Consider the following 26,085-nt stretch of genomic DNA (forward strand, 5'->3'; position numbering starts at 1 on the left):
GCCTCAACAAGTACAGAAAGACAGAAATAATCCCATGCGTGCTATCAGACCACCACGGCCTAAAACTGGACTTCAATAACAATAAGGGAAGAATGCCCACATATACGTGGAAATTGAACAATGCACTACTCAATGATAACCTGGTCAAGGAAGAAATAAAGAAAGAAATTAAAGACTTTTTTGAATTTAATGAAAATGAAGGTACAACATACCCAAACTTATGGGACACAATGAAAGCTGTGCTAAGAGGAAAACTCATAGCGCTGAGTGCCTACAGAAAGAAACAGGAAAGAGCATACGTCAGCATACCTAAAAGCTCTAGAAGAAAAAGAAGCAAATACACCCAGGAGGAGTAGAAGGCAGGAAATAATCAAACTCAGAGCTGAAATCAACCAAATAGAAACAAAAAGGACCATAGAAAGAATCAACAGAACCAAAAGTTGGTTCTTTGAGAAAATCAACAAGATACATAAACACTTAGCCAGACTAATGAGAGAAAACAGAGAGTGTGTCTAAATTAACAAAATCAGAAATGAAAAGGGAGACATAACTACAGATTCAGAGGAAATTAAAAAAATCATCAGATCTTAGTATAAAAGCCTATATTCAACAAAACTTGAAAATCTACAGGAAATGGACAATTTCCTAGAGAGATACCAGGTACCGAAGTTAAATCAGGAACAGATAAACCAGTTAAACAACCCCATAACTCCTAAGGAAATAGAACCAGTCATTAAAGGTCTCACAACCAAAAAGAGCCCAGGTCCAGACGGGTTTAGTGCAGAATTCTATCAGACCTTCATAGAAGACCTCCTACCAATATTATCCAAAGTATTCAACAAAATTGAAACAGATGGAGCCCTACCGAATTCCTTCTATGAAGCCACAATTACTCTTATACCCAAACCACTCAAAGACCCAACAAAGGAAGAGAACTTCAGACCAATTTCCCTAATGAATATCGACGCAAAAATAATAAAATTCTGGCAAACCGAATCCAAGAGCACATCAAAACAATCATCCACCATGATCAAGTAGGCTTCATCCCAGGCATGCAGGGATGGTTTAATATATGGAAAACCACCAACGTGATCCATTATATAAACAAACTGAAAGAACAAAACCACATGATCATTTCATTAGATGCTGAGAAAGCATTTGACAAAATTCAACACCCCTTCATGACAAAAGTCCTGGAAAGAATAGGAATTCAAGGCCCATACCTAAACATAGTAAAAGCCATATACAGCAAACCAGTTGCTAACATTAAACTAAATGGAGAGAAACTTGAAGCAATCCCACTAAAATCAGGGACTAGGCAACGCTGCCCACTCCCTACTTCTTCAATATAGTTCTTGAAGTTCTAGCCAGAGCAATCAGACAACAAAAGGAGGTCAAGGGGATACAGATCGGAAAAGAAGAAGTCAAAATATCACTATTTGCAGATGATATGATAGTATATTTAAGTGATCCCAAAAGTTCCACCAGAGAACTACTAAAGCTGATAAACAATTTCAGCAAAGTGGCTGGGTATAAAATTAACTCAAATAAATCAGTAGCCTTCCTCTACACCAAAGAGAAACAAGTTGAGAAAAAAATTAGGGAAATGACACCCTTCATAATAGACCCAAATAATATAAAGTACCTCAGTGTGACTTCAACCAAGCAAGTAAAAGATCTGTACAATAAGAACTTCAAGAGTCTGAAGAAAGAAATTGAAGAAGACCTCAGAAGATGGAAAGATCTCCCATGCTCATGGATTGGCAGGATTAATATATAATAAAAATGGCCATTTTACCAAAAGCGATCTACAGATTCATTGCAATCCCCATCAAAATACCAATCCATTTCTTCGAAGAGTTAGACAGAACAATTTGCAAATTCATCTGGAATAACAAAAAACCCAGGATAGCTAAAACTATCCTCACCAATAAAAGGACTTCAGGGGGAATCACTATCCCTGAACTCAAGCAGTATTACAGAGCAATAGTGATAAAAACTGCATGGTTTTGGTACAGAGACAGACAGATAGACCAATCGAATAGAATTGAAGACCCAGAAATGAACCCACACCCCTATGGTCATGTCGCGCGCCCAATGTCCCGCCAGCAAGAACGACACGTGGCAACAGGATTCTTCTGCGAGCAAGCCTTTACTGTGTTACAGCTCTTCTTAGTGTTACAGCTCTTCTCAGTGTTACAGCTCTTCTCAGTGTTACAGCTCTTCTTAGTGTTACAGCTCTTCTCAGTGTTACAGCTCTTCTGAACAGGGACTCCGAGCAGCAAAATCGCTCCACTTATATAGACAGCAGTATGCTAATTATCTCTCAGGGATTGGTGGGGCTTGGATCACCCCACTACTTGTCCTCCATGGATTGGCGGAGAATGAATCACCTCATTAGCATATTAACGGTCAACTAACACCTGGTGAATAAACCGCACATGTGCAGTACCGCTGTTCACAACTAGAGGGAGCCCTAGCAAGGGGACAAGCCTGCACATGCGCAGTAAGTCGTTTATATCCAGACAAGGCTGGATGTCGGCGCCATCTTTGTTTCACCGCGCCGCTCTCTACATGGTCACTTGATTTTTGACAAAGGAGCCAAATCCATCCAATGGAAAAAAGATAGCATTTTCAGCAAATGGTGCTGGTTCAACTGGAGGGCAACATGTAGAAGAATGCAGATCGATCCATGCTTATCACCCTGTACAAAGCTTAAGTCCAAGTGGATCAAGGACCTCCACATCAAACCAGACACATTCAAAGTAATAGAAGAAAATCTAGGGAAGCATCTGGAACACATGGGCACTGGAAAAAATTTCCTGAACAAAACACCAATGGCTTATGCTCTAAGATCAAGAATGGACAAATGGGATCTCATAAAACTGCAAAGCTTCTGTAAGGCAAACGACACTGTGGTTAGGACAAAACGGCAACCAACAGATTGGGAAAAGATCTTTACCAATCCTACAACAGATAGAGGCCTTATATCCAAAATATACAAAGAACTCAAGAAGTTAGACGGCAGGGAGACAAATAACCCTATTAAAAAATGGGTTTCAGAGATAAACAAAGAATTCACAGCTGAGGAATGCCGAATGGCTGAGAAATACCTAAAGCAATGTTCAACATCTTTAGTCATAAGGGAAATGCAAATCAAAACAACCCTGAGATTTCACCTCACACCAGTGAGAATGGCTAAGATCAAAAACTCAGGTGACAGCAGATGCTGGCGAGGATGTGGAGAAAGAGGAACACGCCTCCATTCTTGGTGGGGTTGCAGACTGGTACAACCATTCTGGAAATCAGTCTGGAGGTTCCTCAGAAAATGGAACATTGAACTGCCTGAGGATCCAGCTATACCTCTCTTGGGCATATACCCAAAAGATGCCCCAACATATAAAAAAAGACACGTGCTCCACTATGTTCATCGCAGCCTTATTTATAATAGCCAGAAGCTGGAAAGAACCCAGATGCCCTTCAACAGAGGAATGGATACAGAAAATGTGGTACATCTACACAATGGAATATTACTCAGCTATCAAAAACAATGACTTTATGAAATTCATAGGCAAATGGTTGGAACTGGAAAATATCATCCTGAGTGAGCTAACCCAATCACAGAAAGACATACATGGTATGCACTCACTGACAAGTGGCTATTAGCCCAAATGCTTGAATTACCCTAGATGCCTAGAACACATGAAACTCAAGATGGATGATCAAAATGTGAATGCTTCACTCCTTCTTTAAAAGGGAAACAAGAATACCCTTGGCAGGGAATAGAGAGGCAAAGATTAAAACAGACACAGAAGGAACACCCATTCAGAGCCTGTCCCACATGTGGCCCATACATATACAGCATCCAATTAGACAAGATGGATGAAGCAAAGAAGTGCAGGCCGACAGGAGCCGGATGTAGATCTCTCCTGAGAGACACAGCCAGAATATAGCAAATACAGTGGCGAATGCCAGCAGCAAACCACTTAACTGAGAATAGGACCCCCGTTGAAGGAATCAGAGAAAGAACTGGAAGAGCTTGAAGGGGCTCGAGACCCCGTATGTACAACAATGCCAAGCAACCAGAGCTTCCAGGGACTAAGCCACTACCTAAAGACTATACATGGACTGACCCTGGACTCTGACCTCATAGGTAGCAATGAATATTCTAGTAAGAGCACCAGTGGAAGGGAAAGCCCTGGGTCCTGCTAAGACTGAACCCCCAGTGAACTAGATTGTTGGGGGGAGGGCGGCAATGGGGGGAGGATGGGGAGGGGAACGCCCATAAAGAAGGGGAAGGGGAGGGATTAGGGGGATGTTTGCCCGGAAACCGGGAAAGGGAATAACACTTTAAATGTATATAAGAAATACTCAAGTTAATAAAAAGAAAAAAAAAAGAAAAACATTTGATTTTTCAATGGAGAATTTGAAAGCCAGAAGGGCCAGGATAGATTGTCTACAGACTATAAAAGAGTGATCCTCAAATTGTGAGTCTTGACTCTTTTGGGAGTTGAATGACCTTTTCATAGGGTTCTCATATCAAATATCCTTCACACATGGCTTTTTACATTATGATTCAGAGAACAGCAAAATTACAGTTATGAAGTAGCAACAAAAATATAGTTAGACATCACTGCAAATTGAGAAACTATCATTAAAGGGTCTAAGCTTTAGGAAAGTTGAAAATTACTGCTCTAAGAGAAACACAGATGCCAGGTCAGACTACTATACCCAACAAAGCTTTCAATCACAGTAGATAGAAAAAGAAAGACATTTCAAGATACAGTCAACTTTAGGTAATGCTTATCTAGAAACTCAGCTGTACAGAAGACACTAGAAGAAAAATGTCAATACAAAGAGGCTAACAAACCCCAAGAAAATACAAGGAATAAATATTATCAAACCAGCAATATCAAAGATGGTGGAAAATCACACTACCACAGCAAAATAACCAGAATCAATAAAAAGTGATCACTGATAATTCTCAATATCAATGTTCACAATTCCCTAATAAAAACACACAGACTTAAAGAATAGATTTGAAAAAAAAGGGGGGAGGGTCATTCTGCTGCATCCAAGGATTAGCCTCTTTGTATTGACATTTTTCGTCTAGTGTCTTCTGTACAGATGAGTTTGTAGATAAGCATTACCTAAAGTTGACTGTACCTTACAACAAAGACAGACATTTCAGGTGGAAAAAGATATTCCAAGTCAATGGCCTTATGAAGCAAGCTGGTGTAGCCATTTTAATATCTGACAAAACAGACTGGAAACTAAAACAAATCAGAAGAGGTAAGGATGGACACTACAAACTGACTAAAGGGAAAAGTCACCAAGAGGAAGGATATTGTGATTCCTAATACTTATGCATCAAATATAAGGGGACCCAAGTTCATAAAAGAAATCCTCCTGCAGCTTGAATCACATATTGATCCTTACACAATGATAGTATGACCAATTAAGAGGTCATCCAGGCAAAAGTTAGACAGAGAAATGCTGAAAATAACTGATATAATAAACTAAGTGGACCTAACAGGTATTACAGACAATTTCACCCAAACAGAAAAGAATATACATTCTCTTAGATGCTCATAGAACTTTCTTCAAAATTGACTGCATATTTGGACACAAGGCAAGTCTCAACACATGAAGAAAATTGAAATAATACTCTGTATCCTATTTGATCAGCAGAGAACAAGTCTGGATTTCATCAACAACAGAAACAATTGAAAATTTTGAAATACATGGAAACTGAACAATTCACCACTGAGTGAAGAATAGGATCAAGATAATTTAAGTAGGAAATTAAGAACTTGAAGAAATGGAATGAAATAAAAACCACAATATACCCAAAGTTATGGAAAATCATGAAAGCAGTTTGAAGAACTGAATGCCTACAAAACATGTTAGAATTATCTAGTAACTTATTATCACCTAGTAATTTATCAGCATACCTGAAAGCTTTAACAAAAAGAAGAAAGAGTATTCAAAAGGACTAGATAACAAGAAATAGTCAAACTCAGTACTGAAATCAATAAAATAGAAACAAACGAACAACAAATTAATACAAAGAGTCAATGAAACAAAGAGTGTTTTTGAGAAAATAAGATTGATAATCCGTTATATAAATTTTTTTAATTTTTAAAAACTTTAAAATTAATTTATATATATTCAAATTTTATTTCTTTTAGTTAATAATTAATTAGTTTTATCATACATGTCTTTTGAATATGTATTTTAGCTTCTAGTGTATAGTGTTTTTAAAGGATTTCTAAGTGTGCAAATGAATGTGCCTGTGCATCCATATCTGTTTCTTGTGTCTTTTCTTGGGCTTGTTTTCTTCGGTTTGCTTGGCCTTATTCTAGCATGTTTTATCTTATTATATTATATTTTATCTTATCATTATTTCTTGGATGCCTATTTGTTTTCTAAGAAGAGACCAAGGGGATAGATTCAGAACTGGAAGAACTGGGAGAAATATAGAAGGAAAAACTGTAATCAGGATATATTTTATTTAAAAAAAATCTATTTTAGTAAGGTCACAATTTAAAATATCTATCACATTTGAAACCTTACTTTTAAAAGTAAGATAAAATCAAATAATATTTAGGTGATATGTTCAAAAACATACATTGTTTAATTCTTTCAAGGAATATAATAATTCTGTTGAAGGTAAACATTTAGATATAAAAGAATAAAATCTAAAAATGGAGAAGGATTATGATTCCAAATTCTGCAGGTTTGGGTTCTACTCTATTATGCTGCAAGATCTTGATAAGAAAATCAAAACAGTGGCAGGTGGAAAACATTGTTTGTCTTAATCAAGTAGTCAGTGTCTAAGGGTTCTACTGCTGTGAACAGACACCATGACAATGGCAGATATTATAAATGACAACATTTAACTGGGGCTGGCTCACTGGTTTAGGCTCACCTCCTCTAAATCTGGCAGCACCAGGATATAGGAAGAGCTGAGAGTTCTACATTTCATTCCAAAGGCAAACAGAAGGCTGGCTTTGAAGCAGCTAGGACAAGGGTCTTAAAGCTCATGCCTATGGTGTCACACAGACTCCCAACAAGGCCACACTTTCAAATAGTGCCACACCCTGGGAAAGCATATTCAAATTACTACATTTCACTCCCCAACCTCCATACTTTCATTCTTTTTTCATGGTTGTCTGACTAACTGGTGATTTGAGTATGCTTGGCCTAGGGAACTGACTCCTATAAATTATCCTTTGAGCTCCCAAAGTGCCCTGTGACTTGTGTGGACATACACAGATGCACACATAAATAAAAACAAATCAACAAGGTGAGTAAAATGTGGAATTTCTCAAATGGATGTGGAGGATCCTCTTGAAAAGCTTTGCATTCCACATGAAGAGAAATTTTAAATTAGTTGTGGCTGTAAGTTTGAAGTGGTTTCCTAAGGGCTATTGTTTAAAACACAATTAAGTACATACTGAGTTATATAACAAAATAACATTTTTTATTAATTCAGTACCAATCTAAGCTCTGTTTTATTTTGATTTTATTTAAAGAACAATTTCTCAATTAAAAAAACTCGACTATTTGCTTGTAATTCGTATTATAGACATAAGTTAATGGTTTTTAACAAAAACTTAATGTCTGTATATGGAATGCCAGGGAAGTAATGATTTGGGAACATATTAGTGTTCTAAGAACAAGTTTGTGTGCGTGTGTATCTTTTGCTTTCTGCAGCACGTCATTCTTCTTGCTTTTCAGCATATCTTTAGTCCCAGTTATATTTATTGGCACTCCGAAATTCAGTCTGGATCAATTCCCATGAACTGATGGCCTATGCAGGTGGCCTATGCTTCCTTAAAGTTTATTCTTCCACAAATCCCAACCATTAAAATGATTAATGTCTGGCAAATTAATTCTTGGTTTAAAAAAAGTAGTTTCTGGAACTAGCACTTTTGGTCCCACGCAACTCTTCACCACTTGCAGCTATTATTCTCAGTACTGAGACTATCGAAATTGTGTGTTTATAGGACTGTGGACCCTTCAGTCATATTGATCAAATAACCTTTGTGTGTGTGTGTGTGTGTGTGTGTGTGTGTAAGCAGCTCATGCCTTTGGTGGGTTTTGTAAGATAATTGACAGGTTTTCAAATTTATTACTGTATCTACTGACATTAAATATTTCTAATTATATTCTTCTCTCTCTGATTGAAAGAAGCGAGGCATGGGTTTGACTTCCAAGACAGTATTTCTAAGTTATAGCTTTGAGGAAGAGCATGAAAATGTAATTGTTCTCATTTGTTGTATTTAGATCTAGGCTCACACTGTCCTTTGCTGCTGAGGTATGAGAGCATTACTTGGATCATCTCTATGTTTTCTATATTTTTCCATTTATATATTATGTATATTATATATTATGTATTTTTATATTCTCGGCTACACTGACTTATTTATATATAATTAGTAAAGAACAGAAGGATTTAGAAAGTGATCTCCTACAGAAAAATCAGTCTCCAAGAGACTGTCTTTCCCACTTCATTGCCTGGAATCCCAGCATCTTGCAAAGATTTGTACACAAACTAAATCGTCAAGCATCATGACTATGTAATAACTGAAGAGAGAGTAGCTCTTGACCTCAAATGTCCTACATTGTCAGGTGAAACAACATACAAAACTCACAAAATATTTTTTATTTTTAATATCTCAGTATGGACAAAGGAAGGAACTGATTAATTTCTGAGGTGAAAAAACATTCCTGTTTTTTTATGTTTTTTTTGTTTAATTAAAACTTTTGATATGGTGGGGATATTTTCCTCTTAAATATTTTTGTGAATCAATGCTGTTATTTGTCTTTGATAAAGTATTTTGTGATCATTATGCTGTAGCTTGTAAAGAAAGTGTTTTTTTAATTTTTTATTAACTTGAGTATTTCTTATTTACATTTCGAGTGTTATTCCCTTTCCCGGTTTCTGGGCAAACATCCCCCTAACCCCTCCCCCTCCCTTTCTTTATTTGTGTTCCCCTCCCCATCCTCCCCCCATTGCCGCCCTCCCCCCAACAATCTAGTTCACTGGGGGTTCAGTCTTAGCAGGACCCAGGGCTTCCCCTTCCACTGGTGCTCAAGAAAGTGGTTTTTAATAGTATTCAACTCCTTACACTGTTGAGACTGATGGTCGGTGGGGAATTCATACACTCCCATATCAGGGATCTGATTTGAAGACCAAAGGGGAGAGACCTAAGAAAGGATAGGGTATAGAAGTTGCTCATACATTATTTACAAACCCTTATTAGTGCTTTAAATGTCAGTGGAATGATAAAGGGGATGGGAGAGAGGGAGAAAGGAAGGAAGGGACAGAGAGAGAGAGAGAGAGAGAGAGAGAGAGAGAGAGAGAGAGAGAGAGAGAGAGAGAGAGAGAGAATGAGCTTTCTTTGATTTAGTACGTAAGGAAGCTATCCCTTAATAGCCCATGTATAATCATGGTTTACTTAAGTCAACTGACATCATCAAACTGACAATATCTTTGGGTACAGGGGTGAGAATTACAGATGTTCTCATTAGTTAGAAAGCTTGCAGGTTGTCCCAACAGAAATAGGATTTTATTTAGTGTATGTTGGGTTCTAATAAAAACATTCCCACTGGGCCTAATTCTATACTGCTTCCTGCCATAAAAGATCTGTACATGTTACGGGAAAGTTCTATGGCAGAAACCTCTGGAGAGTGAAGAGTCAATTTAATAATGCATCTGCTTCTGTTTGTCAAGAAGACATACACATACCCTGGATACACAGACATTGGAGGACATATTGAAAAATGACTTCTATTGCTCTGCACATAGCACCGGTTCGTGTTATTTTTGTTTTTAGTTTTTAATACTTCCACAAGGTCAATATCAAAGAAATAGAGCCATGGCATATTTATATGGTAGATTAGTTTTTAATTCTTTTATTTTTTGATATTATAAACACATCATTTACCACTTACTTTTTCTCCTTTCAAACCCTCTCATCATACCTCCACCTCTGTTCTCTTTCAAATTCATAGCTTCTTCTTCATTAATTGTCTTATATACATGCATGTAAATGTATATTTATATGCAATATATTCCTAATAGATAAATACAACCTGCTCAATCTTATAATGTTGCTTTACAAATATTTCACAGCTGACAATTGGTATTAGATAGCATATTGGTGTATTTCTTTGGGGAAGACTATTTCTTCCACTTTCAGAATTCTTTAGCTAGCTGTAGTTCTTTGTGTAGGGTTGAAGTCTCATGGGCTTTTACACATCCTTATTAGAGGATCTATTGTTTTTCTTGTTCAGCTCATGTTTGGGCAGTCATGTTGGTGAGACTTTGTGGGAATACCCTCTGACATCACCATGAAATACAATCTCAGGGCAAAGTCCCTGATTCTCTACCTCTTACAATTGTGTAAGAGGAAGGTGTGGGAGTTATCTTATAGATATATTAATAGGGACCAGGCTCCATAAATCTGCATTTTGATGTGTGGTGGTTTTTCTGTAATGGTCACTGTTACAAAAACAAGTTGTTTTTTTGATAGGGGGTAAGGACTAAATTTATCTGTGGGTTTAAGGACAAATATTTGAATGTAGTTAGGGACTATCCTGGTTTAGTAAAGTGGAAATTGTAGGTTATTCTCTAAGATTCATGACTTCTTTCACCATGGGTGGTTAACTCGATTTCCAGTAATACGAGTGATTTAGTTTTTGTTGAGTAGGTCTTAAGTTCCAATTAAAAAGCTGTTTGTTACCACCAAACTATGTCTCCCACTACAGCACCCTTAAGGGTATTGTGACATTGGTGATTATGATTGTATTTTCTAGTCATCATAGCTGGCTGGGACAGTTTGCTTCTATTTTTTTATTTGGATCTTTATTGTAATTTCTGGTCATCTGAAGTGCATGGTGTCTTTACTAATAGGGACTTACTTTTCACTTCTGGGTAGTAACCAAGAGAAATATCAATAGGCTGTAATGTTTGGGGAAATCTCTTAGGATTCTAACCAGAAACTCAAAGAGGCCATTTTATTCCTGGTGTTGAGTTTCTGTTAGATGATGATCTTTGACTCTTAGAGGGATCATTGACAACCTATATGTGAAATATAATATATATATATATATATATATTATGTGTATTATAGGGTTTTAGGTCAATAATTAGTAGTGTGATTCCCTTTGATTTGATTTTTTTTCAGACATCCTTACTACTATTTTACTCTCCTCTATTATTCTGTATTTATCTCCCTTCCCCCACTCCTAATTAGAGTTATCTGCATTTGCCCACTTACCCCATGTCTAATTTAGGGTTAAAAATTGCCCACCAAAAACAATTGGGGAAGTCAAATTTGTTTTTTTTTCATCTTACATATCCTGAATTACAGTTCATTGAGGTAAGCCAGGGCAAGAACTATAATTGAGCAGGAACTTGATGGCAGGAGCTGATACAGAGGCTGCTTATTGGCTTGCTCCTCATAGCTTGCTCAGCCTGCTTTCTTATAGAACTCAGGGCCTCCACCCTAGTGGCGTTCCCACCCACAATGGACTGAACCCTCTATCAACAATCGCTAACCCTACAAGCTTCCTAGCTTACAAGTCAGTTCCCTGGAGCATTTTCACAATTGAGGTTCCCTTCTCTCATATAACAATACCTTTGTCATGTTGATCTAAAACTAGCCAGCATACCCCCTCAGATCACTTGTACCTTGCTATTTCTCTTTTTACTTTTACTCACTGAAACTGTTCATTCTTCAATATTAAACCATTACCTAATTAATTTGTGCCAATCAAACTATTTAAGTTGAGATTGGTATGTTTTTAAGAAACCACCCACCTCCATCCATGGCTCCAATATTTCTTGTCTTGGTGAATGACAATCAAGCACAGAGCACTTAGTACAGCAATGGATCTGGAGAACACAGATACTCTAAGCCAGTGAGAATACACAGTGGCTATTCCTATGTTAAGGAGTATCTACAAGAGTTAGGTCCCAGGGTTTAGAGCAGTGAATAAATAGAAAAGCAATTGGCTTGAGTCCTGCCATCAATCTACTATGAAATACTATTAGTTCCGTGAAAGGGTAATTTTAATAGTAGTAACAGTTATTTTGTTCATTGAGAAGAGACAAACATGCAAAATTAGGGCATTAGGGTTTGAAATAAATAAGAAGGCTCCATAGTTTACAAAGTCAGTGTTGTCAAAGACTTTATGAGTTTAAGTACAACAAGGCTCTGACTCAGTGCCACCCTACTATGGCTTTAAATGTCACGATAGCTTGACCATTTGCATGTTTGCTCAACTTTTTTTCCCTCATTGGTTTAGAATCCATCTCTTGACACCATTTTGTTTGTTAAATATACCTGTACTTCAGCCTCTTTCCCCTAGAAATTGTGAGCCAGGGTCTTTTCGAGTCAGAAGATGGTCTCTTTGAGGTAACCTGATCTATAAGCCTTCTGATGTAAAAGTCAACGTGCATAAATAAGAGAACAAGAATGGGGTAGATGGGTTCCTGTTTACGTTTCTCAGAACGGACATCTGACTGGTGGTTTATGGACCCAGAAGATATGCCGCCTTGTTTATACACAGCTCAAAGTTAAAAGTGTGTACAGTTTCTCCAGATCCAGCTTCCCAGTTAATTAAAACGTAAATGCTGCCTTCCTCCTATGGAGAACCACGTAAATGTTATTTCAAGTTTTTATTTTCTGACCTTTATAAACAATGTTTCAGAGACTTTCAATAAAGGTTAGTGTTCTTTTTTAGAATGTTAGTTTTGAAATCCAAAGAGAGTGATTTATGTGATTTTGGAACATCTCCAAATTCACAAATTCTTCATTGCAGGTTTAAGGGAGTGAAGGCATGTGTAAATATTTGGTGAGAAGCCTGAATCATTCCAGTGGAAATATTCTACCACTGGCATTTTGGTGTGAACTAAAAATGCCCTAGGTCTGGGCTTTGGGATTTGATTTAAATCTAGAAGATTGAAAGTACATGTAATATATAGGAAGACCTCAGTCACCCCCAGGAGCCCTGTATCCTCCACAAACACTCATTGTAAAAGGGAATTTTCTGACATGAACTGAAGGGAGAACAGTATAGGTATGGTATATGTGAGAGGGATGGGCTGGGTGAGGCATAGGATGGAGAAGAAGCCATCTCATTACTAACATGTCTTAATTCACACAAGGAGAGAATGACGTAGTTTTCTCAAACAAGTGGTATTTATCCCACAATCCCCTGCTGTAGCAGCCATAAAATCACCAAACTGGAAGGCAAAACCAGATTCTGCCCTGCTCTCTTCGGCTTTTTTGCAACAAGATTAAACCATGAGTACACACACACACACACACACACACACACACACAGAGACATGGGGTCTGTGGACCTGTTTTTCACAAGTCATCTGATCTTCTTCCTATTGTTTATTTATATAATATTCAATGTATAAAAATATAGACTATCTTCCACATCAAACCAGACACTCTCAAACTAATAGAAGAAAAAGTGGGGAAGAATCTCGAACACATGGGCACTGGAGAAAATTTCCTGAACAAAACACCAATGGCTTATGCTCTAAGATCAAGAATCGACAAATGGGATCTCATAAAACTGCAAAGCTTCTGTAAGGCAAAGGACACTGTGGTTAGGACAAACCGGCAACCAACAGATTGGGAAAAGATCTTTACCAATCCTACCACAGATAGAGGCCTTATATCCAAAATATACAAAGAACTCAAGAAGTTAGACTGCAGGGAGACAAATAACCCTATTAAAAATGGGGTTCAGAGCTAAACAAACAATTCACAGCGGAGGAATGCCAAATGGCTGAGAAGCACCTAAAGAAATGTTCAACATCTTTAGTCATAAGAGAAATGCAAATCAAAACAACAGTGAGATTTCACCTCACACCAGTGAGAATGGCTAAGATCAAAAACTCTGGCGACAGCAGATACTGGAGAGGATGTGGAGAAAGAGGAACACTCCTCCATTGTTGGTGGGATTGCAGACTGGTACAACCATTCTGGAAATCAGTCTGGAGGTTCCTCAGAAAATTGGACATTGAATCGCCTGAGGATCCAGCTATACCTCTCTTGGGCATATACCCAAAAGATGCCCCAACATATAACAAAGACACATGCTCCACTATGTTCATAGAAGCCTTATTTATAATAGCCAGAAGCTGGAAAGAACCCAGATGCCCTTCAACAGAGGAATGGATACAGAATATGTGGTACATCTGCACAATGGAATACTACTCAGCTATCAAAAACAATGACTTTATGAAATCTATAGGCAAATGTTTGGAACTGGAAAATATCATCCTGAGTGAGGTAACCCAATCACAGAAAAACACACATGGTATGCACTCACTGATAAGTGGCTATTAGCCCAAATGCTCAAATTACCCTAGATGCACAGATCACATGAAATTCGAGAAGGGTGACCAAAATGCAGATGCTTCACTCCTTTAAAGAGCGAATAAGAACACCCTTGGGAGGGAATAGGGAGGCAAAGTTTAGAACAGAGGCTGAAGGAACACCCATTCAGAGCCTGCCCCACATGTGGCCCATACATATACAGTCATCCAATTAGACAAGATGGATGAAGCAAAGAAGTGCAGGCTGCCAGGAACCGGATGCAGATCGCTCCTGAGAGACACAGCCAGAATACAGCCAATACAGAGGCGAATGCCAGCAGCAAACCACTGAACTGACAACAGGAGCCCCTTGAAGGAATCAGAGAAAAAACTGAAAGAACTGAAGGAGCTCGAGACCCCATATGTACAACAATGCCAACCAACCAGAGCTTCCAGGGACTAAGCCACTACCCAAAGATTATACGTGGACTGACCCTGGACTCTGACCTCATAGGTAGCAATGAATATCCTAGTAAGAGCACCGGAGGAAGAGGAAGCCCTTGGTCCTGCCAAGGCTGGACCCCCAGTGAATGGGATTCTTGGGGGGAGGGCGGTAATGTGGGAGGATGGGGAGGGGAAGCCCATATAGAAGAGGAGGGGGAGGGGCTAGTGGGATGTTGGCCTGAAAACCAGGAAAGGGAATAACATTTGAAATGTAAATAAGAAATACCCAATTTAATAAAGATGGAAAAAAAGAAACAAAAAACAAACAAAAAACCCCAAAACAATTAGAATAGTGTTTTTACTGATGCAATATCAAAAATGCAACATGCAGTTCTTAAGGTTTTGATTTAATAGAATTTTATTACATTTGTTAAAATATATCTTTACTTATAATAGAAAACAAATATTTAATATTTTTTTTCAGTTATAGTACATAGAGTTTGTATACAATCTTTAGAAATTGTTGACATCAATAGCTTGTGTACAATTTTTATACAATAGTTATGGCCATGATAGATAAATAGTTATAAAATAAAATAAGTAGAAATTAAAAAAATATATAGAATATTAATTCCACTATGACAATTCACTCATGACTGCCACAGTAAAAATCACCTTACCAAAATTAACCTTATTCTAAGTTTTATAATCTTAATCAAACCTGTTCCTCAAATCCATGTAAATAGATTTGATCATATATACTGATTCAGCTTGTGTTCATTTTGCTTGTGTCTTTAAGATTTATTTATGTCATAGTATGTAATAGTAGCTTGGTCTTTTAGAAATACTGTGTAGTGTTCTGTTGTGAACATGTCATGATTCATTTTTTCCATTCTATCTTCTCAAGATACGACATGTTAGTTGGCCTCAGATTTTGGATGTCACGAATAAGGCCACTGTGAACACTGCTGAACATGTGTTCTGTGGCACGATGAGTCCATATTTCATTCATATGTATCTATATCTGCATTTATGTCTAATTTATATCTATATCTATATATCTTCAGGAGTGACACTATTAAGCCACAGGACAAATGACATTAGTAAGTCACGCTAAGCAGTTTTTCAGTGATTGAGCAACTTTAAATTCCATATCAGTCCCCTCACGACATTGTGTGATTCAACTCTTGAGTTACATGTAGCACCAGCTTTTGTGTTTTCGATTGGTGTGTGGTGCATCGTTGTCTGTCCATTCTAATGCTGAGATCCATGTAAGTTTTGAGCCAGCCCTGGAGCACATTGTCATCTTCCCCCGTAGTTTCTGTTTTCATTTCCCTGAAGATAATGTTAACTATCTCCTCACACCCATTTTAAAATTAACAATAGCCAAACAACTAAGTTGTATTGCTGAATCGTGTCTCTCCCTCAATATAGTGAATTCTGCCACATGCCTCAAAATGGGGTAGTGGAACTGTTTAGATGCAGTTGGGAGGGTAAGATCATACTGAAATAAACTATCCTATTTTTTATATGAAAAGGGTCTTTAACAGAAACAAAAAAAGGAAGTTTAGGAAAGGATATGTTTCAAAGCAGGAACCACGTGATGAGACATAGGGCAAAGATGGTCATGTAAGAAGTGGGGGATGACCCTGCTCCCACAGGTTATTCCTCACCATCCTCAGTGGATGACTACCTAGCAACACCGTGGGTTCCCATTCCTGTCCCTCTGTAGCTTTGAGACAATGTTTCTGTTCCTCCGAACCACCCATCTTACAATACTGCCTTATAGTCACTATTAATTCTTAGTACAGCGTATAATTGACCACTCTGTTCTTACTACTCTGTCTACGCTCACTAACTTTGTTGATGCACTCGCAGTCTGCGGGGTAAATGTCAGTTGTTACAGTCTCAATGGTTGCCTTCGTTCCTCAAAATATATTTTGAAATCTTCTAATGCAGAGGAGGAATTGATGTAGGGATAAGTCAATAATATAGTAATATAAAGCAATTGATTTTTATAGTAATGGAGCAGGAAATCACTTGATAGTACCAAACATCCTCGAACGGATGACTTTAAGGTGGATTTTCAGCTTGTTTTCTGCCCTGCCTATCCTGAGGAAGGGAAACTTTCCCACTCGGCTTACCCAGGACTGTGCATGTCAGTGCCTGCTTAGTTGTCCACTGTGTTAACTGATTAGAAACACAATAATACAATAGAAGATTTAGGATTCTGTTACCAAGTGATATTTATAAGGATTTGGTGATAAGCATATAATCTAGTAGATTTCAAGCTGTCACAGAATTCATGTGTTTGAAACTCATGTCTCAGTGCTATGCTCCATTTGCCTAAGTGACTTACCAACGCGGCATTTGTCATTTAAAATTGTCTGTCTCTGTGAATTAGAGAACATCAGAAGACTAATGAAGCAGAGGGAATGCAATTTATTGCTGAGGATATGAAATTTATGAGGTTCTTAGTAAAACACACTAATGCATAACATAAATACATGGTTTTGCAAATGCCTCAGTCGCATGTCTCTGAGGATTTGTTTTTTTTTTGTTTTTTTTTTTTTGTCATTTTAGAAAATAATAGCTAAAATAAGAACAGAGAAACGAACATCCATGGTTGGGTCTGTGGCTATCTGCAGTACTGAATGAGTACCTAGGTATGAGAGACAGAGAGAGAGAGAGGGAGGGAGGGAGGAAGAGGGAAGAGAGAGAGAGAACACATGCCCACACAAATGGATAAAAATGCAATTTTTCTGTTTCATTTTTTTCTGTTTCGCATTATGTCTTACTAAATCAGGGGATTTTAAATGACTTTAATGAATAGGTTAGCATCAACAAACTATTATGAATTATTGGGAACTTTACACTGATGTTAGACGTGGAAATTATCTTCACAATTTTCTAAGTCAGAATATCTAAAGGAAGGCACCTTTTCTGTTTATGAAGTGACTCACAGAGAGATGCTGTATAAATGTCAGCTATTTTCCTCTCAACTATTTATGGCTCTTTTTCTATAAAATTGCCCTTGGTACGTCCTAACATTCCTTGCCTACTGTAAAAGTCAGTGTAGTACACAAGAAAAATATCAAGACGTACCAGCCTATAGTCTGCAAACATTTCTGCAAATAGGCCATCATCTCATCTCTTTTCAGATGGATACATGGCAACAGCCTTTGCCAATGGTCTAGCGGTCATGAATAAATGTTATAAAAATGATTTGCCTTAATGTACAGTGCTTTCTATTTAAACTATTCCTCTGTAACTGCATTGCTGTCCAAAATACTAAACTGTGCAACTGTAACATCAATAAACATTTAGTTTTAAAACACAGTTTTATGGTAGCCTACAAAGTAATGGGCTCCATCATGATCTTTTCATAAATAAAGTTTTTCTTGTTTGCCTCTCTTCCACATTGCCTCCCCCTATCCTAGATTTTATGTTCATTGCCTTTGGATCTTGGTAAATATAGAATCAGTGGCTTCTAGCTAGAAGGCTCAAATCACTTTACTCTTCTTTGCGTGCTAGGTTTAGTAATCATTGAGCAGGAAGAAGATAGCATCAGCTAGTTTTGGGAAAATGTTCATTGGGCTCCAGCCTCCATATATATGTGTAAAGACATGAATCATATTAATCAAACTGCATCAAAATATAAAGGTTTCTTTAGCCCCACAATTCAAGATATTTTCTATTCCTACTATTATTGGGACAAATATTTCAAGTAATATGAATGTCTCTTCTGGGACTTCTTGCCATCTTTCTTTATATTCCATGGACAAAATATATGCACAAGTTAAAACGGCTTCATGTACTTTTCAGCTAGCCAAGTCTGAATTTGGAACATTACTATACTAATGTTAGTATTTCTTGTGATGGTTAATCTTGTTTGTCGATCTGACTGCATCTGGAATCAACTCAAACCCAGGGAGCTGGCCACACCTGTGAAGGATTCCTTTTTCTTGATAGGATCATTTGAAGTGGTAAGACGCTCCACAATTTGGATTATTTAAGGTCAGAGGACACACCCTAAACTTGAACCATAACTGCTGGTGTCAGGGTCTATAATAGGACATGGAAGAAGGAAGCTTTTGATTTTTCCTGCTTGCCTTTATTCTTGCGGGTAAGTCCATCTATCCTGCTGCTGAGGTATCCTTCACTGGTATTACAACCAACTTCTTCTGCATTCTAACATATACTGAACTACCAGAAATTTTCCCCTTTCTGTCAGGAGATGCTATTGTTGGACTGGCTGAACCCACAGATTGTTTGCCACCGTAATAGCTACTCCTTTGATATATTATTTTTCGATAATATATATTCATGTGTTCTATCAGCTCTATTTCCCTAGAGAATCCTGATTCATACAGCTTTCATGGTCCAACTGTGTCTGTATGGCACAAATTGTGAATCTATAGCCCTCAAAATAATCAGCCAATATCACCTTTAGCTTGGCCATGTCTTAGGGTGTACTCAGCATGAGGACACATCTTGCCATTCTCATAAGGAGAGCATACGTATACTAAGTAATTATTTACACTAAGTAAGGAAGGGAGGAATTTACACTAAGTAATTATTGTCTCCCAGAAACTTAAAACTTCAAAATGGGCATTTTGTTCATTTGTAAATTAATCACGTATGTGTTTTGCACCCAAGGAAACAATGCATATGTAATCACATTCGAATGTCTTCTTGAACTCTAGAGTATTTTAAATAACTTAAGTCTCCATCATGCTTGGGACTCACAGACAAAGACCTGGGGAGGTAACTGAGAATTATTTTCAAAGTGAAAACAGAGAAATAAAAGAACAACAACAAAGATCAGACCATTCAATATCCACTTATTTTACACTTGTATTTCTCTTTCATTGAGTGATATAATGAGTACATAACTAAGAAGGAGGATTATAATTGCTTTTAACTTTAAAAATTTTAATGAGTAATTTAGAGGAGCCATACCTGAAAGGAGAAAAGTTACTAATGTGCAAATTACATATGATCACTCAGAAATGTATATGCACTTATATTTCATCTTTCTTTTTCTAATTTAATATAATTTTTCTTTTTTATTGGATTTTTTAAAATTTACATTTTAAATGTTATCCCCTTTCCTGGTTTCCCGTCTATAAACCTCCTATCCCATTCCCCTCCCCCCTGCTTCTATGAGAGTGTTCTCCCACCCAACCGCCCACCCCTTCCTGCCTCCCCGCCCTGATATTTCCTTACATTTGGGGGGCGGGGTCCAGCCTTGGCAGGACCAAGGGCTTCTCCTCTCATTGGTGCCCAACAAGGCCATCCTCTGCTACATATGCAGCTGGAGCCATTGGTCTGTCCATGTGTACTTTTTGGATGGTGGTTTAGTCCCTGGAAGCTCTGGTTGGTTGGGATTGTTGTTCTTATGGGGTTGCAAGCCCCTTCAACTCCTTCAATGCTTTCTCTAACTCCTCCAATTTTTTACTTATTCACTTTACATCCTTCTGACTGCCTCCAGCTAGTCACCTCAACCCTTCTCCTCTGAGCTGGTAAGGCCCTCCCTGAGTATCTTCCCACCCTGGCACTTCATCTAGACACTTCCTCTCCCTCCCAGGCCAGACAAGGCAGCCCAGCTAAAGAACATATCCTGTGAACAGGCAACAGCTATTGGAATAGACCCTGTCCCAGTTGTTTGGGACCCACGTGAAGACCAAACTGCACATCTGCTACACATGAGCAGGGAGCCCATGTGCGTGTTTTTGTTATTGGTCAGACTGAAAGCCCCAAGGGTCCAGGTTAGTTGACTCTGTTGGTCTTCCTGTGAAGTCCCTATCCCCTTTAGGCTGCAATCCTTCCTCTTATTTTTTCCATAAGAGTCCCCAAGCTCCATCCACTGTTCGGTTGTGGTTGTCTGCATCTGTCTGAGGCAGCTGGTAGGTGGAGCCTCTCAGAACAGCCAAGCTAGGCTTCTGACTGCAAGCATAACAGAGTATCATTAATAGTGTCGGGGACTGGTGCTTTCCCATGGGATGGGTCTCAGGTTGGGCTGGTTATTGGTTGGCCATTCCCTCAGTCTCTGCTCTATCCCTTGTCCTTGCATTTTTTATAGACAGGAGAACTTTTGGGTTGAATATTTTCTGAGTGGGTTGGTGTCTGTCGCTCCCCTGAGGTTCCTGCCTGACTACAGGAGGTGGTCTCTTCAGGCTCCACATCCCCAATGTTGTGTGTCACAGCTATTGAATCTTGGGCACCTTCTTTATTCTAGGTCTCTGTCTTGTCCTGGAAATCATCTTTCTACATGCAGCTTCTAAATTTCACTGTCATTTCCAGCATTCCTCTAAAGAACACAAAGTGCTGTCTGCAGTAAAATGGACCCACACACTTTCTGTCTGTGAGCTTTTAGCCATAATGTACAGAGAAAAGGTGACAGGAAGCATGAGGTGCCCTTTTCAGGATGTGTACAAAATATGCAATCCTGTGCTGTCAGAACCCAGTGAGATCTGACAGTAGTGACTAATACATTAACTCACAATTATCATGTGCATACATAGTGCCTACTTTTCTTAGAGTTGTCAATTTTTAAGAGTAATGAAATTAGAACATTATCTACAGAGGCTAAAACAACCATAGTGGAACAGACACAATTGGGAGAAAAAGTGTAAGAACTTGGATCATTTCGTAGAAGAGGCTTAATTTGTATTATTTATAGAATGGGCCCAGAGAGAAGAAAATTTAAATTACATATATTATCCTGCAGATGCATGATGAATGAATTTTCCTAATGCAAACTTAAGGAACACTTATTTTTAACTATCCTGAGCAATTAATTATATGATACATATTTGTATATTTACACATTAGTGATGAGACATATAGGATATGAATATAGGACTACACAAATGTGTGCAGTTTGTAGTCTTGAGTGACAGCTCTGAATATTAGTGGCTAAACACAGCTACATTCTGAGGCTTGTATGGTAGAACATTTTTGCTTCTGTCTAAATTACAGATGGAAACTGTTATCAGCTGAGAAGGGGTGAAGAAATGGTTTGGTTTAGTGTGACCCTGAAGCTGTTCCTTACAAAAGGAGACAACTTATGTTGATTTGTGAATAAATGATCCTGATGGAGAATATTTGTGGAAAAAAGAGGACAAGAAGTTGTCTCCGTGTGGGGTTTCATACTCAGATTGCTGGACCAAAAACATTTTTTTTCAACGAAGTCAGGACCTGAAACACAAATTAATAGTCTACATCTGTAGAAAAGAAGTGGGAGAAAAACACCATCAAGTATATTAAAAAGCTCTCTATTTTCAATATTTGTAGCTCCTTGAGAATTTTACACAATTTTGATGTCATTTACCATTTCTCCACTCTTCCCAGATCTACTTCCCTATCTACTCCCCAACTTTGTGTCGTTTTCTATTTCTCTTTTAAACATCAAGTACAGTTGGTTAAACACTTGGAGTCTTTCTCTGCAGGTGGCCAACCCAATAGGTGCTACATTCTTCATGAAAGCTTACTCTCCCTCTCCCAGAAATTATCACTGCCAGTGGCTCTACAGCTAAAAGTGGAGCTTTGTATTGGCCCCCCTTATCCACTCAGTCAGGGATTTTGATTGGTTGAAATTGCTCAGGTTTCTTGCACATTGTCCCAAACACGCTGCATTCATCTGCACAATTGCCCTGCTGTGTCCAGGAAAACACTGCTTCTTTGTAGTCGTCCACTGCCTTTGACTCTCACAATCTTTTTCCCCTAACATCCATAACGATCTCTGAGCCTCTGGAGAAGCAGGTGTGATACAGATGTCCCATTTAGGGCTAACAGTTCTCTGCAGCTTAATGAGTTGTAGATCTCTGTCTTAATTGTCATCTACTACGAAAGAAGCTTCTTTGATGGGAGGTCAGAAATGCAATTTCTGTGGGTATAATGATAACTCATAAAAGCCAGTTTGATACTATGCCTACTTGGCAGAGTAACAGTAGCATGTTTTCTCCTATGGCCTGTGTGGCCAAAGATTCTGATAGTATGGCGGATATCGATTTCCACTTGTGAAGCGGACCTAAAACAGAATCGAAAATGGAGTGACTTTCATGATGGTGACACCTGCACCAATGGGTATACCTTACCAAGCCAGTTGTTATTTTAGCTTTCAGGCTGTGGTGGATAGTTTATGTCATTTTGACACAAACTGGAGTCACTTGGGAAGAGTGATTCTAGATTGAGAAAATGCCTTCATAAGATTTGTCTGTAGACAATTCTGTAGGGAATTTCTGTAGGGAATTTTCTTACTGAACACTGGGGGCTCAAGCCCATTGTAGGTGATGCCACTCTCAGCTAGTTGTCCTCAGTGCTATAAGAAAGCAGGTTGAGGAAGGCAAAAAGAACATTTGGCAGCATTCTTCCATGGCCTTGTCGTCATACCTTGCCTTCACTCTCCTACCTTGAGTTTCCTCAGTGATGGGCTGGTAGACTATAACCCTTTCCTCCCAACTTGCTTTTTGTGATGTTTCATCACAGGAGTATAAGCCCTAAGACACAGAATTTACACCTGGAAAAAATTCATGATAACTTTTATTTATTATCAGAATGTATAGTGTCTTCCAGCACTGTGAAAGCTATCCTATAGGGACACAGTTTCCATGTAGGCTTAGATTTTTCAAAACTTACTTAAGAACAGTTCTTAAATGCTTTAGCTTCCCTTCTAGCCTACCACCTACTAGAAATAGGAGAATGGAAAGGTTAATACCGCAATGTGATAAGGGTATTTTATCTCTTACAAGATGACTCTATTTTACATAGATGCACATGGAAATTATACAGGTTTCCACACAGTCTTTACTAAAGATCTTCAGTGATACTTTTTCTCCCCTGTTTTCCCTCTTCTACCTTGCCCATGAATTTTCCACCACAATGTAATCTGTTTCATTACTTCACGTCTTTAAACCACTGTATTCTGTGTCTCAGTCTTTGAATGTCTCTCAACTGTAGCCCCTTAGTAACTTCCTAACTTATACAAGTATTTCAAACGAAGCACAACTATCTGAAGATTCAAAACTAACTTCTACAAGTGAGAGAGAACATGCAAAATTATGAAATCACTGGTAAATGGATTGAACTGGAAATAATTTTGGGCGAGGTAACCCAGATCCAGAAGATCTTTTTTTTTTTTTTTTTTTTTTTTTTTTTTTTTTTTTTTGTAGTAAAGAGGAGCTCTTCAAACTTTAAATGTGATTCAACCCTGGAATAATAACCAGATTACAGGTCTATTCATCATTTAGTGTTCCTTTCTGCATTATGACATTCACATGAGACTATCCAAAAAATGCAGGTCTGACACCTGATTTTGGAGGCATCTCTGAGCATTCTTTTTTTTTCTCAAAAATAAAAATCAGCCTCATGCATAAATTCAGATGTTTAAAAATAATAATATGCCTTTATTGAATTTTAATACTTGAACTGACATATGCATGTGCAAAGGGAATGCAAATAAAGGATCCATTTACACATTTCTGCAGCTTTTCATAGTAATTGTCCCCAAGGAGAGGAATATTTAGCATGCAAGTCAAAAAAATTTACCAAATTGGATACTGATGCTATTTTCACATTTTTATAGATAATGAAATTGAAAGACATGATAAGTTATAATCCTAGGTTTGGTATAATCATGGACATTATATTTAAACATTTAGAAACATCGAAATGTTAATAAATTTGTCACACTTAGGGGAACCATTAGGTTTCTTGTTTGAAATCTGAAACCTCAAAGAAATGATAAGTAAATATAATTATAATGATTAAAATCCAGAATAAAGTCTGTTAAGGTAAATGGATTAAAAATGGAAATATTGCACAGATAAATTTGCACAGTTCACAATGTTTACAGGCAGATCATAAAAATTAATTTTGGGTTTTTGAAATATTTTCATGCTTACTGGATTTCTACTTTCATCCTGAGAGGATTGACATATGATCCATAATGTTTGCTTGTCTATGTGACAGGTGGTTGTACTAAAAATAAATAGCAATACAGCGAGAATCTATTTTAGTGGATGAAATATTTTATCAATAGAGGAAAGAAGAAGCATTAGAAATTAGGTGCTCTGTTAGTCAGCCTTCAGTGACTACATGTCAGCAACACCATCACCAGTCATTGAATACCCATAAAAAGTTCCCTATATCACCTTCTAGTCTCTGGTTTCTTGTTTTCTGTCTCTCAGTGTCTCTGTCTCTGTCTCTGTCTCTCTCTCGCTTGTATATAGAAAGTATGTGGTCTGCTTTTTTATTTCAATACGACAGAGCTTTATAATTAAAGGACAGTCTCGTGGCTTAGGAGAGATTTGAACTTTGGTTTTTAGACAGTGTTGAGAATGTAAGACTCTGGGAACTTTTGCAGTTGGAGTAAATGTGTTTGAATTGTGATGTGGCAATAATCCTATGGGGGTCAGGAAGTAGACAGTGGTGTAAAGGGCTGGTTTGAATGAGAATGGTCTCCATAGATTTATATGTGTGAATAGTTGGTCCCCAGTTAGTGGAACCATTTGAAAATGGTTAGGAGGTATGGCCTTGTTGGAGTAGATGTAGTCTTGTTGGAGTATATGTGACCTTGTTGGAGGATGTGTATCACTGTGTGTTGGCTTTGAGTTTTCAGAAATCCATGCCAGGTCCAATCTCTTGCTCTGTCTGCTGCCTGCAGATTAGTATGTAAAAGCTCTCAGCTACTGCTGCAACACAAGCCAGTCTGCTTCTGGCCATGACTATCATGGGCTCATTCTCTGAAACTGTAAGCAAGTCTCAAATTAAATGTTTTCTTTTATGATTTCTTTTGGTCATGACTCCTTATAAACATAGAACAGTAACTAAGACACTAAACTACTACATTTTCTGACTGGGAAAATGAACCTATTGGTAAAGTATTTCTTTAATGTAAGCATGAACACCTGAGTTCTGGTGCCCACTATGCACATATAAAAGCCAGACCCATGAATCTGTAACCTGAGCACTGTGGTAGTGGGGTAATAGAGTTAGTTGACTACATGGAGCTCATTGCCCAGCCAGTTTAGCCCAGTTGATGAGCTACAGGTTCAATGGTTCAATGAGATAATCTATCTCAAACGAACAAACAAACAAACAAACAAACAAAAAACAAAATAAGGTTGAATAGTGATTGATTAAGGCAACTGATATTTTAATCTTTGTACACACATATGTGCCTACAACATATATGCCAAGCACACACATATTATTTCCCTCTGTGTGTCTGTCTCTGTCTCTCTCCACTCTTTCTAATTTATATACAAAATATGAAAATATTC

The sequence above is a fragment of the Rattus norvegicus genome, chromosome 1 (genome assembly GCF_036323735.1).
Source record: "Rattus norvegicus strain BN/NHsdMcwi chromosome 1, GRCr8, whole genome shotgun sequence".
NCBI lineage: Eukaryota > Metazoa > Chordata > Mammalia > Rodentia > Muridae > Rattus > Rattus norvegicus.